The sequence below is a fragment of the Elephantulus edwardii genome, unplaced genomic scaffold (assembly GCF_000299155.1).
Source record: "Elephantulus edwardii isolate Elephantulus edwardi_28Jun2011 unplaced genomic scaffold, EleEdw1.0 scaffold00014, whole genome shotgun sequence".
In the NCBI taxonomy this organism is placed as follows: Eukaryota; Metazoa; Chordata; class Mammalia; order Macroscelidea; family Macroscelididae; genus Elephantulus; species Elephantulus edwardii.
In genome coordinates, this window is record NW_006399764.1 from 26,106,551 (window position 1) to 26,116,454 (window position 9,904).

General features: G+C 45.4%; 1 pseudogene; it reads right to left on the reverse strand.

Moving 5' to 3' along the window:
- Window positions 1-8,249: 8,249 nt before the first annotated feature.
- LOC102854471 lies at window positions 8,250-9,559 on the reverse strand (annotated as a pseudogene).
- Between the last annotated feature and the right edge of the window lie 345 nt (window positions 9,560-9,904).

The window sequence follows — 9,904 nt, forward strand, 5'->3', positions numbered from 1 at the left end:
CTGTCATCCTGTGGGCATCAGGCCAAAGCACTGCCTTTTCCTGCACTGACCTCACTCTTCTGCCCAAGCCATTCTGCTGTCCTGTTCTTCTTTTCCCCTGACCTCTACTCCTTTACCAAACATGGCATCTTTCTCCAGGGATGGCCCTTCCTCATCACATACCCAAAGTATGAGGACTGACGTTTCACCATCCAGTTGCCTAAGAAGCCCTCTGGCTGCATTCTTTTCAAGACAGATCTGTTTCTCTGGCACAGTCAATATTCTTCAACATCATAGTTGAAAAGCATCAGTTCTTCTTTGGTTTTCCTTTTCCATCATCCAACTTTCACACATATGTATATGATATTGTTATGTGACATCATAGTGACTCTATGTACAATAGTCCTGAAACCTGCTCTATCCTTGTCAACCTTAAGGTCTCTGACACACCTACCCTCATTACCTCAGTCACTGAATCAATCCATCTCATCGAGGGTCTTCCTCTCTTGCACTGTCCCTCCACCCTTCCAAGCCTGATGTCCCTCTCCGATGACTTGTTCTTCCTTGCAACATGCCCAAATTTTGTAAATGAAGCCTTAGAATCCTTGCCTCCAAGGAGCAACCAGGTTTCACCTTCTCCAGGACGAACCTGTTTGTTCTCCTGTGAGGCAATTAAATATACCATGGTAGGGCTAAGTGTACCTTATTCCTCAAAGTGACAACTTTGCTTTTTAGCACTTTGAGAGAGAAAGGGGCAATTTCCTTTTAGGTGATTTATACTCTCTGAAAACCCACTGGAGGGTCAGCTGTCTGTTCCAACCTGATGGCAATGAGATGAAGAATGCATACATTGCATAATGGATAATACTGAATTTTATTATTACAAGACAGTTTAGAAAGTAACAATGTGTCTGTGACAGTGTCAACAGAGCTACTTTGTGAAAACTACCAGATACAAGCAAAAGGCCAGAACAGTTGGTTTCCCCACTGTGTGAAACCTCCGTTGGCCTTGCCTACTTCACGGCCACTAGCTGTTGTCCCCGAGTGCTGACTTCATCGTTTTGTCGGATTCCAAAGACCCTTAATGAGATGGGCTGACACAGTGGCAGCAGCACCGGCTCCAGGACAGCAGCGCAGCTGGGCAGTGAGGAGGACACAGGCCTGGAAAGGGCTTGGCTCTGCTCGAGGGCTCGGTTTTGCCCGTGAGCTGGAGCTGACTGGAGGACAGCTAAAAGCAAAGGCTCAACCTTGGTTACCAGGCATCTGAGTTTGAGGTGAAAATCACTGGCATGGAACATCTGTGTTAAAGGGTCTATTGCACAGCTAACCCAGAGGCCGATTCACCAGTGACTCTCAGGGAGAAAGACGGGCAGTTCATACCCAATTTATAACCTTGGAAACCCAACGAGGGTCAGCTCTGTGCCAGTTCCAACTTTAAGCAGTAATTTTTCTTCTTCTCAAAATTAAGATTTCACCCTTCCCTTACTCCCTACATAAAAAAGACCTCTTTTTTAGTTTACCCAAGGGTTCAGAGAGAAAGATATTTAACCAGCAATCCTCTGCCAGAAGACCCTTCATCTAACAGGGAAAGAAACTACCTGTATGTTAGGATATACCATCCTGTCCCGCTCACTGCAGGTTTCTTCCTGTTTAGCAGGAAGAGACCACGGCTTACTCAGATTCTGTCCATTTATTTGCTTTTTGAAAAATATTGCTTTGCATGTTTTAGGTGAAAGATTACACTGGTTAGGGTTCCCTTTAATGATTTTCATACAACTTGTTCTGTGTCATTGTTACAATTTTTAGAATACGTCAGCACTCTCATTATCTCCATCCTGTTTATTTCATTTCCATCAAACTAGACTCATTCTACTCTGTTTTCGGTAACTATTAGCAGTTTGGCCTCATACTGCTTTTTGTATAAGAGAGCATAATGGGTTTTGTTTATTTTGTAAGCCAAATTATTATTTAGATGAAAGGTATGGAAATAGCTTCAATCCAAGTTCAGAGACTATTTTAGAACTGTAGTCTTGGGGACTCTTCTGTTCTCTGTGTGGGTGTGGCATAAGTACACACACTCACACCTCTGTGTGTATGTGTCTGTACATTTCTGTGGGTCTCGTAGTCTGTCAGCTGTAGGCCTGTTGCTCTGTGTATCCATCTTTAACCATGTGTGTCTCTGTGTGTATGGGCACCGGTGTGTCATTTGCACTCACGGGTCTGCATGTTTCTGATAGTCTTGTGATCTTTCAGTCTGTAGGTTTGTGGCTCTCTGTGTCTGTCTTTGTCGCTTTGCCTCTCTGTGTATCTGTGTACATATATGTCTGCCTGTGTGTCTGTGCATGTCTGTCTTTGTCTATTTGCCTGTGTGTGTCTGTGTACATCATATATATCTGCCTGTCTTTGTCTACTTGCCACTCTGTGTGTCTGTGTATGTATATAGCTGCCTGTGTGTCTGTGTGTGTGGTGTGTCTGTCGGTGTATGTGGAGGAGTATATATGTTTGTTAGTGTGTCTGTGTCAAAGTGAGCATGGGGCGTGTGTGTGTGTGTATGTCTATCTGGCAGTGTGTGTCAGTCTCTGCACACACGTGCCTGTCTGTGTTCATGTACCTGTTTGTGTGTGTATGTTGTTGTTGCTAGGTGCTGTCAAGCTATGATTCCTACATGACCCTGTGAACCCCAGATCTGAGCCATGCCCTGTCCTGTCACGATCTCTGTCATACCCAAACCCATTGTTGCAATCACCGCCAGTCTATCTGGTTGAAGGTCTCCTTTTCTTTCACTGATTCTCTACGTTTTCTAGCAGGATGTCTCTCTCCAAGGAACAATCTTCCTGACAACCTGCTCAGAGTATGCAAGATAAAGTTTCACCACCCTTGCTTCTAAGGAATACTCTGCTACACTTCAAGATAGATTTGTTTAGGGAGCTCCAGTGGCCTAGTGGCAAGAAGTTGCACTGCAATCTTGAAAGTGTATGGTTCAAAATCCATCAGATATCTTTACCTTGGTCAAGTTGTTTTGACTTCACCCATATTTGGAATTAGAAAGATGTTAACTGAAGTAGTTTGAATGTGAGACTTGATCTTCCTTCTTTTCTTCCATGAGCCCTGACCTTGTATTTTAATTCCCTGCCTACCCCCACCCATCTCCCCACCCCTTAGTTTACTAATCAAGAAGCTCTGGTGGCATAGTGCATCATAACTTTGGCTGGTAACGGAAAAGTCAGCTGTTCAAATCCACGAGCCATTTCATGGGAGAAAGAAGAGGCAGTCCCTTCCTGTAAAGACTTACAGCCTAAAACCAAGGAGGGGAGGGGCGTCACGAGTCGTACTTGATGACCCCTAAAAACAACAGCAAGCTGTCTGGTCAATTCCAACTCAGAGCAATCCTAGATAGAGGGACCTGAATCCTTCCCTATCTTGAACCATCCTCCGCATCTCTGACACAGGAGAGCCCATTGCTGAAATCACCATGTCAGTCCGTCTCACTGGGGGTCTTCCTCTCCTTTTCTGATCCTCCATCCTTCCAAATATGTCCTTTTCTGAGGAATAGCCTCACCTGGCTACATGTCCAGGGTATTAAAGATGAAATTGTGCTATCTTTGCCTCTAAGATACAGTACTCCGGCTGCACCCTTTCAATGACATATCTATTTGTTCTTTTGACAGCCCATGGGATACTGAGTACTCTTCTCCAGCACCACAACTCAAAGGCATCACTTCTTCTGGCATCTTTATTTATTGTCCAGCATTGTCCAGCTCTGGACACTGCATAGCAGGTGATTGAAAAGACCATGACCTGAATGAGGCACATCTTGGACTTCAAACTGACATCATTGCTCATTAGCGTTTTAGAGAGGTCCCTGATAGCTAACTTACCCAAAGGTGTTGACTGTTGATCCAAGCAAGATGACATTTTTTAAAGCTTCAGTTCTTTCTCCATCTATCACAATGGTGACTGTTGGTCCTGTGGTGCTGACTTTTATTTTCTTTATGTTGAAACACAATCCACACTGAAGGCTGTAGTCCTTGATCTTCTGCAGCAAGTGTTTCATATTCTCCTCACTTTGAGCAGGCAAGGTCGGGCCATCTGCTTAAAGTAGGTTGTTGATGAGTTTGCCTGCTATCCTGATACTATATACCTTGTCATAGAATCCATAAAGTCCTTGTCTTGAATTATTTGCTCAGCATAAAGGATACAACTCAGATGCACACCCTTCCTGATTTTAAACCATGCCATGTTCCCTTCCTGCATTTGGACAAGGGCTTCTTGATATAGGTATAGATTTCTCATGAACACAGTTAAGTGTTCTGGGATTCCCATTCTTTTCCATGTTAGCCACAGTTTGCTATATTTCACATAATCAAATGCTTTTACATAGTCAACAAAATACAAATAGACATTCTTCTGGTGTTTTCTGCTTTCAGTCAAGATCCATCTGACATCAACAGTGATCTGTGATATCTCTAGTGTGACTCGATGGCATTAATGGGTAATATACTAATCATGTGACCTTTCATTATTGTGATTTTTCTTTCTTACTTTTATAAATGAAAAATACAATATCACCCTCCCAGAGATGCTAGGAACCCTGAGTAGGAGATGATGTCTGTCTTGCTTTCATCTTATCACTCACTCACTCACTCATTGCTGTTGAGTCAGAACTGCCTTGTAGCAGGGTCCTGTGGCTGTAAATATCACAGGAGGAGATGGCCAGTCTTTCTCCTGTGGAGCTGTCGTTGGATTTGAACTGTCAGGAAGGCACCGCTTTCAGGTTAACAAGTCTGAGCTAGCAGTGCCGTTCCTGCTGGATGACAGCGCCAGTGCTCCCTCTAACCTGCTACCACTTTGTGTTTGGACACCTCTATGCAGTAGTCCTGCTACCACTCTACATATCACAACACCTCTACGCAGTAGTCCTTAACATGGTTGTCTTGTTTATATATATTTAACATCAGAGGGGGGGCAAATTCAGACCCTTGAAAGTGAAGTGATCGCTAAACATCACACAGCCAGTCAGTGAAAGGCGACAGATCTGAAGGTGTCCAGAAGTTGTCGCCTCTACTGCTGCACTGCATACAGCTGCTCACTTCAAAACCAAGTGGCCAATACCTGTTCACAGGCAGAGCAAGATGTCCCAGCATCACGACGAGCGCTGGTGGTGCAGTGGATTAAGCATCAACTGGGCTATTAACCAGAATGTCAGTGGTCCAAGTGCACCGGCTCTTATGCAGGAGGGTGGGCAGCCTATAGAGCAGGTCCACTCTGTCCTTCAGGCAGTGCTGTTGTTCTTGTGTGCCGTTGACTTGGAACTGACCCAAAGCTGACCCTCCAACAGGTTTCAGAGGCTGTTTCACAGGAGGAGATTGCTCCTCGGTGGATTCCAACTGCCTGCTTTTGGGTTGTCAGTACAAGTCCATTTTTGGCTGTGCAGTTCGTGGTTTTGTTTGTTTTAATAAGAGCAGCTGGAATTTTTCTGCAAAGTGAAGTTTCCCCAGCTTCTCTCTCTTCTTGTCACCCCAACTATACTCCCTGTGAACTTGGCCTGAACTTGCTAACTTCCATGAACTTCCCTTGGAAGTTTCTATGCAAGAAGAGGCTGGCAACAGAGAGGAAATGAAAAGATATTGGAGGCTTTGTCTTGATTTCCTTGAGCCAAGCGTTGTCCCCCCTGAGGGTGAAGTAATGGTTTCTTTCTGCTATTGAAGGGGATTTTTCATCTCAGTGTTTCTGTATGCCCCTGCTACAGCCTGAGCCACAAAGGAGGCTTCTGCATCACAATCGAGATTCTCACCAAGTGTGCCAAAATGCCAAAATGCCAGCTTTCAGCTTGCTGGGTGAAAGGATGCATTGATGTTGGAAGAGTCATGCTCAGGTCACCATGCCTGCAGATCTACCTGCCTAAATATTCTCTAATGTATTACTTTTTGTTTTCTCTTTTTCCAGTCCTGCTTTCTGAACAATATCTCTCTGTATTAACTGAACTCCACACCTAAACTTCCAGGAGAATCCTATGCTGCCAGATTTACTAACACAAACATCTTCTTCCCCAAAACTGCTCCTTTGCCAGCATTCCTCTGTAATGACTGAATTCCTCAGTGAAACAGAATTCTCACAATTGAAGCCCAGGCACCCACCCCAGAGCCAGCCAGAAGCTCTTTTCCTGCAGCCTTCTGCAGGCCCAGCCAAGCAGCCACAGCTTCCATTCCTTGAGCCCTTCTCTTCCTCACAGCTCTGACAATTCCCACCTCCTACAAAAAGTTCCCCTCAGAACTCTTCTACCTACAGCTTCTGAAAGGCCACCGGAGGGTAGGCTATGCGTCAGTTCCAACTCCATGGTACACAACAACAACTACAAGTGGGGAGGGTAGAGAGGTGTATCACGGCTGTGGATATTACAGATTTAAATAGTGCTATTTAAACTGGGAAAGAGGGGAAGAATCAAGATAAACATTTTACTGGGGGGAAACAGTCACTGGAAGCCAGGGTGAAATTTGAGCTGCAAAAGAAATCTCCAGCCTAGAATTCTTAACTGTTTGAAAATGCTGCTCAATTCAGCTTTTGTATCTGTCTCTTGCTGGGGGACTACAAGGCCCTAATGTTTTCAGAAGGCAGAGCTGCAATTTTTCCAAGGAAGAAAACATTAAATAGTGGGACAACATGTGAGAAGCAACAGACAGGACACAGACGAGAGCCTGGGACCGTGGGTCCTCAGTGGAGAGATTCCAGCAGAGAAACAAGTGCTGCAGGCAGGCCATCAGCAGGGCCTTTGCCCCCTTCATCTCCAGACGTCTCCTGGAATACAGCTTTGCACAACCGCAGTACAGACTTTCAAGTTTTGTGCCATTTTCTGTATTAAAATGGTCTCCTTGGCCCTGCACAGAAAGAACTATATCTAAAGGTGTATTCCCCCACATGGAGAATTAAGACAGAGGGATCTGGTATGAAAAACCACCCAGAGTCAAACAGTAAAGGTTAAAGAGAGGGGAAGAACCAGGCAGCAAACTCTTGAAAATGAAGAACAATAACCAAACCACTCAGCTTCTGAATTTGCCCACTTGGAATACCAATACCTTCATTTACCCCCATGAATTGCTTGCTTCATCGAGTCCACCATAACTCACAGCAGTATAAAATGCTTGCTTGCCTGCCAGGGAGGTGGCATCCCTCGGGTCTTCTCTTTAGCCCTCTTTTCCTGCAAGTCATGTGTGAACAAGTGCCAGGAGCCTTATCTTGGAGCAATGGGAGTGGAAAGTAGAACTGTCAACTTGTTTTGTGGACATTTCACATAGAGAGGATCATGGAAAGCATTTGCTTCAGAGAGAATTACAGCCCGCGTGGACCGCTTAGTAATTTACCCAAAAGAAAGCAAAGAGAAATTGTAAGCTAATAGCAATGAGAAATAGCAGTTTTTACAACTGGTAATAATAGTGACTCCTCAGAATTCTTTCTTTTCCAGCAATAGAAAACAATTCTCCTAATTCCCAAGATTTTATCTGGCAAAGTCTAGCTAGAAACCTTTCAGAATTCGAGTTCCTTCTTACCTTGTGATCCTGCTCTGATTTCTCCGCTGGAAAGTTGCAGCTTCTCGTGTTGCGTGCAGAGAGTATTTATTACCGGGCGTCTGGCAGAGAACCAAGCGAGCTGTGAAGGAGAGCCGGGCGGGCGAAGTTGCCAGAGTCCATAGAGTTACAGCGTCCCCACCGTCTGAGATTCGCTGCCTTCTGCCCCTCTGCTGTTTCAGCTAAAAATTTGATTCCGCTGATTATGAATTGCATGAGTCATATCAGAGTCATCCTAATCTCTGCTCCCCCTTCCTCATCATTTACAGCTTGGCTCCCTTGTGAGCTGATTATCACAGCATAGTGCTGTTCATGTGAAATTCTTCGGCCTCTTTTGTTTTAACTTTGGGTCATTGGCTTAGCTTTCATTAAGAGGCCTGATTCTGCTTCCCAACCCATTTAATCCTGGGTCATCTTTGTCACTGTTAGTCACCAGGGACCCTATGCACAGCTGAACACTGTCTGGTCCTGCACCATTCTTTTTTTTTTCTCTTCCATTTAAGACAGGGAACACTTTATTCAAAACCCATCAGAAAAATGGACAGTTTGGGTTTATGACAAAGCATTCATGTTTTAAAGCATAGGTCAGTAGTTGTATATGAATGTATACACTGCTGCATACAAATTAACTGATCAGACCACAACTTTTCAATGTTTAAAACAGAATAAGCTTCTCTGTAAAAGCAGCACCTTTGTGACATTTTAACTTTAGTATTCTTCTCCTTCTTCCTCACCCTCTCCTTCAACAGAATCCACACCCACCGCCTCATAATCCTTCTCAAGGGCAACCATGTCCTCACGGGCCTCAGAAAACTCTCTTTCCGCCATCCCCTCACCCACGTACCAGTGAACAAAGGCACGCTTGTGGTCCAGGCGAGCCCAGGCCTCGGCAATGGCTGTGGTGTTGCTCAGCATGCACACAGCTCGCTGTACCTTGGCCAAGTCTCCACCAGGCACCACAGTGGGAGGCTGGTAATTAATACCAACCTTGAAGCCAGTTGGGCACCAATCCACAAACTGGATGGTACGTTTGGTCTTGATGGTGGCAATGGCAGCATTGACATCTTTGGGAATCACATCACCATGGTACAACAGGCAGAAAGCCATGTATTTACCACGATGAGGGTCACATTTCACCATCTGGTTGGCTGGCTTAAAGCAAGCATTGGTAATCTCTGCTACAGAAAGTTGTTCATGGTAAGCTTTCTCAGCAGAGATAGCAGGGACATATATGGCCAGAGGGAAGTGGATGTGGGGATAGAGCACCAGGTTGGTCTGGAATTCTGTCAGACTGACATTAAGGGCACCATCAAATCTGAGGGAAGCAGTGATAGAGGACACAATTTGACCTATTAACCTATTCAGGTTAGTGTAGGTTGGGCATTCAATATCAAGGTTTCTGCCGCAGATGTCATTGTCTACCATGAAGACACAATCCGAGTGCTCCAGGGCGGTGTGTGTGGTGAGAATGGAGTTGCAGGGCTCAGCCACAGCTGTGGAAGCCTGGGGGGCTGGGTAAGTGGAGAACTCCAGTTTGGACTTCTTGCCGTAATCATCAGATAGGTGTTCCATCAGCAGGGATGTGAAGCCAGAACCAGTTCCCCCACCAAAGCTGTGGAAAACCAAGAAGCCCTGGAGACCTGTGCACTGGTCAGCCAATTTTCTAATCTGGTCCAGAACCAAGTCAATGATCTCCTTGCTGATGGTGTAGTGCCCACGGGCATAGTTGTGGGCAGCATCCGCCTTGCCTGTGATGAACGGCTCAGGGTGGAAGAGCTGGCCGTAGGTGCCAGTACGAACTTCATCAATGACTGTGGGTTCCAGGTCTACAAACATCGCCCTGGGCACATGCTTGCCATCACCAGTCTCATTGAAGAAGGTGTTGAAGGAGTCATCTCCTCCTCCAATGGTCTTGTCACTTGGCATCTGGCCATCAGGCCGGATGCCGTGCTCCAGACAGTAGAGCTCCCAACCTGGACACCAGCCTGGCCAAGGTGGATGGAGATGCATTCACGCATGGTTGCTGCTTCCTGGTTCCAAGGAGAAGGTGGCAAAGGAGCGGGAGGTTGTTGCTTCTTACAGTGCGAGACTCTTAGGCAGTCGATGTAAGAGAACCTGCCGGTCTCATACCATTCTTATAACTGTCCCCGTGCCCAATACTGCAGCCACTACCATCCATAGTCAAAATCTATGGTAATAGCACTCAAGAAATCAAAACACGTGTTGCATTGGAGACAATTGTCTAGGACCTCTCCAAAATGCTGAAAAGCAACAATGTCAGTTGCTAAGACTAAGATGTGCCTGACCCAAACCACAGCATTTTCATGCATCTGAATGTAAAGAAGGATGACAGAAGAAGAATT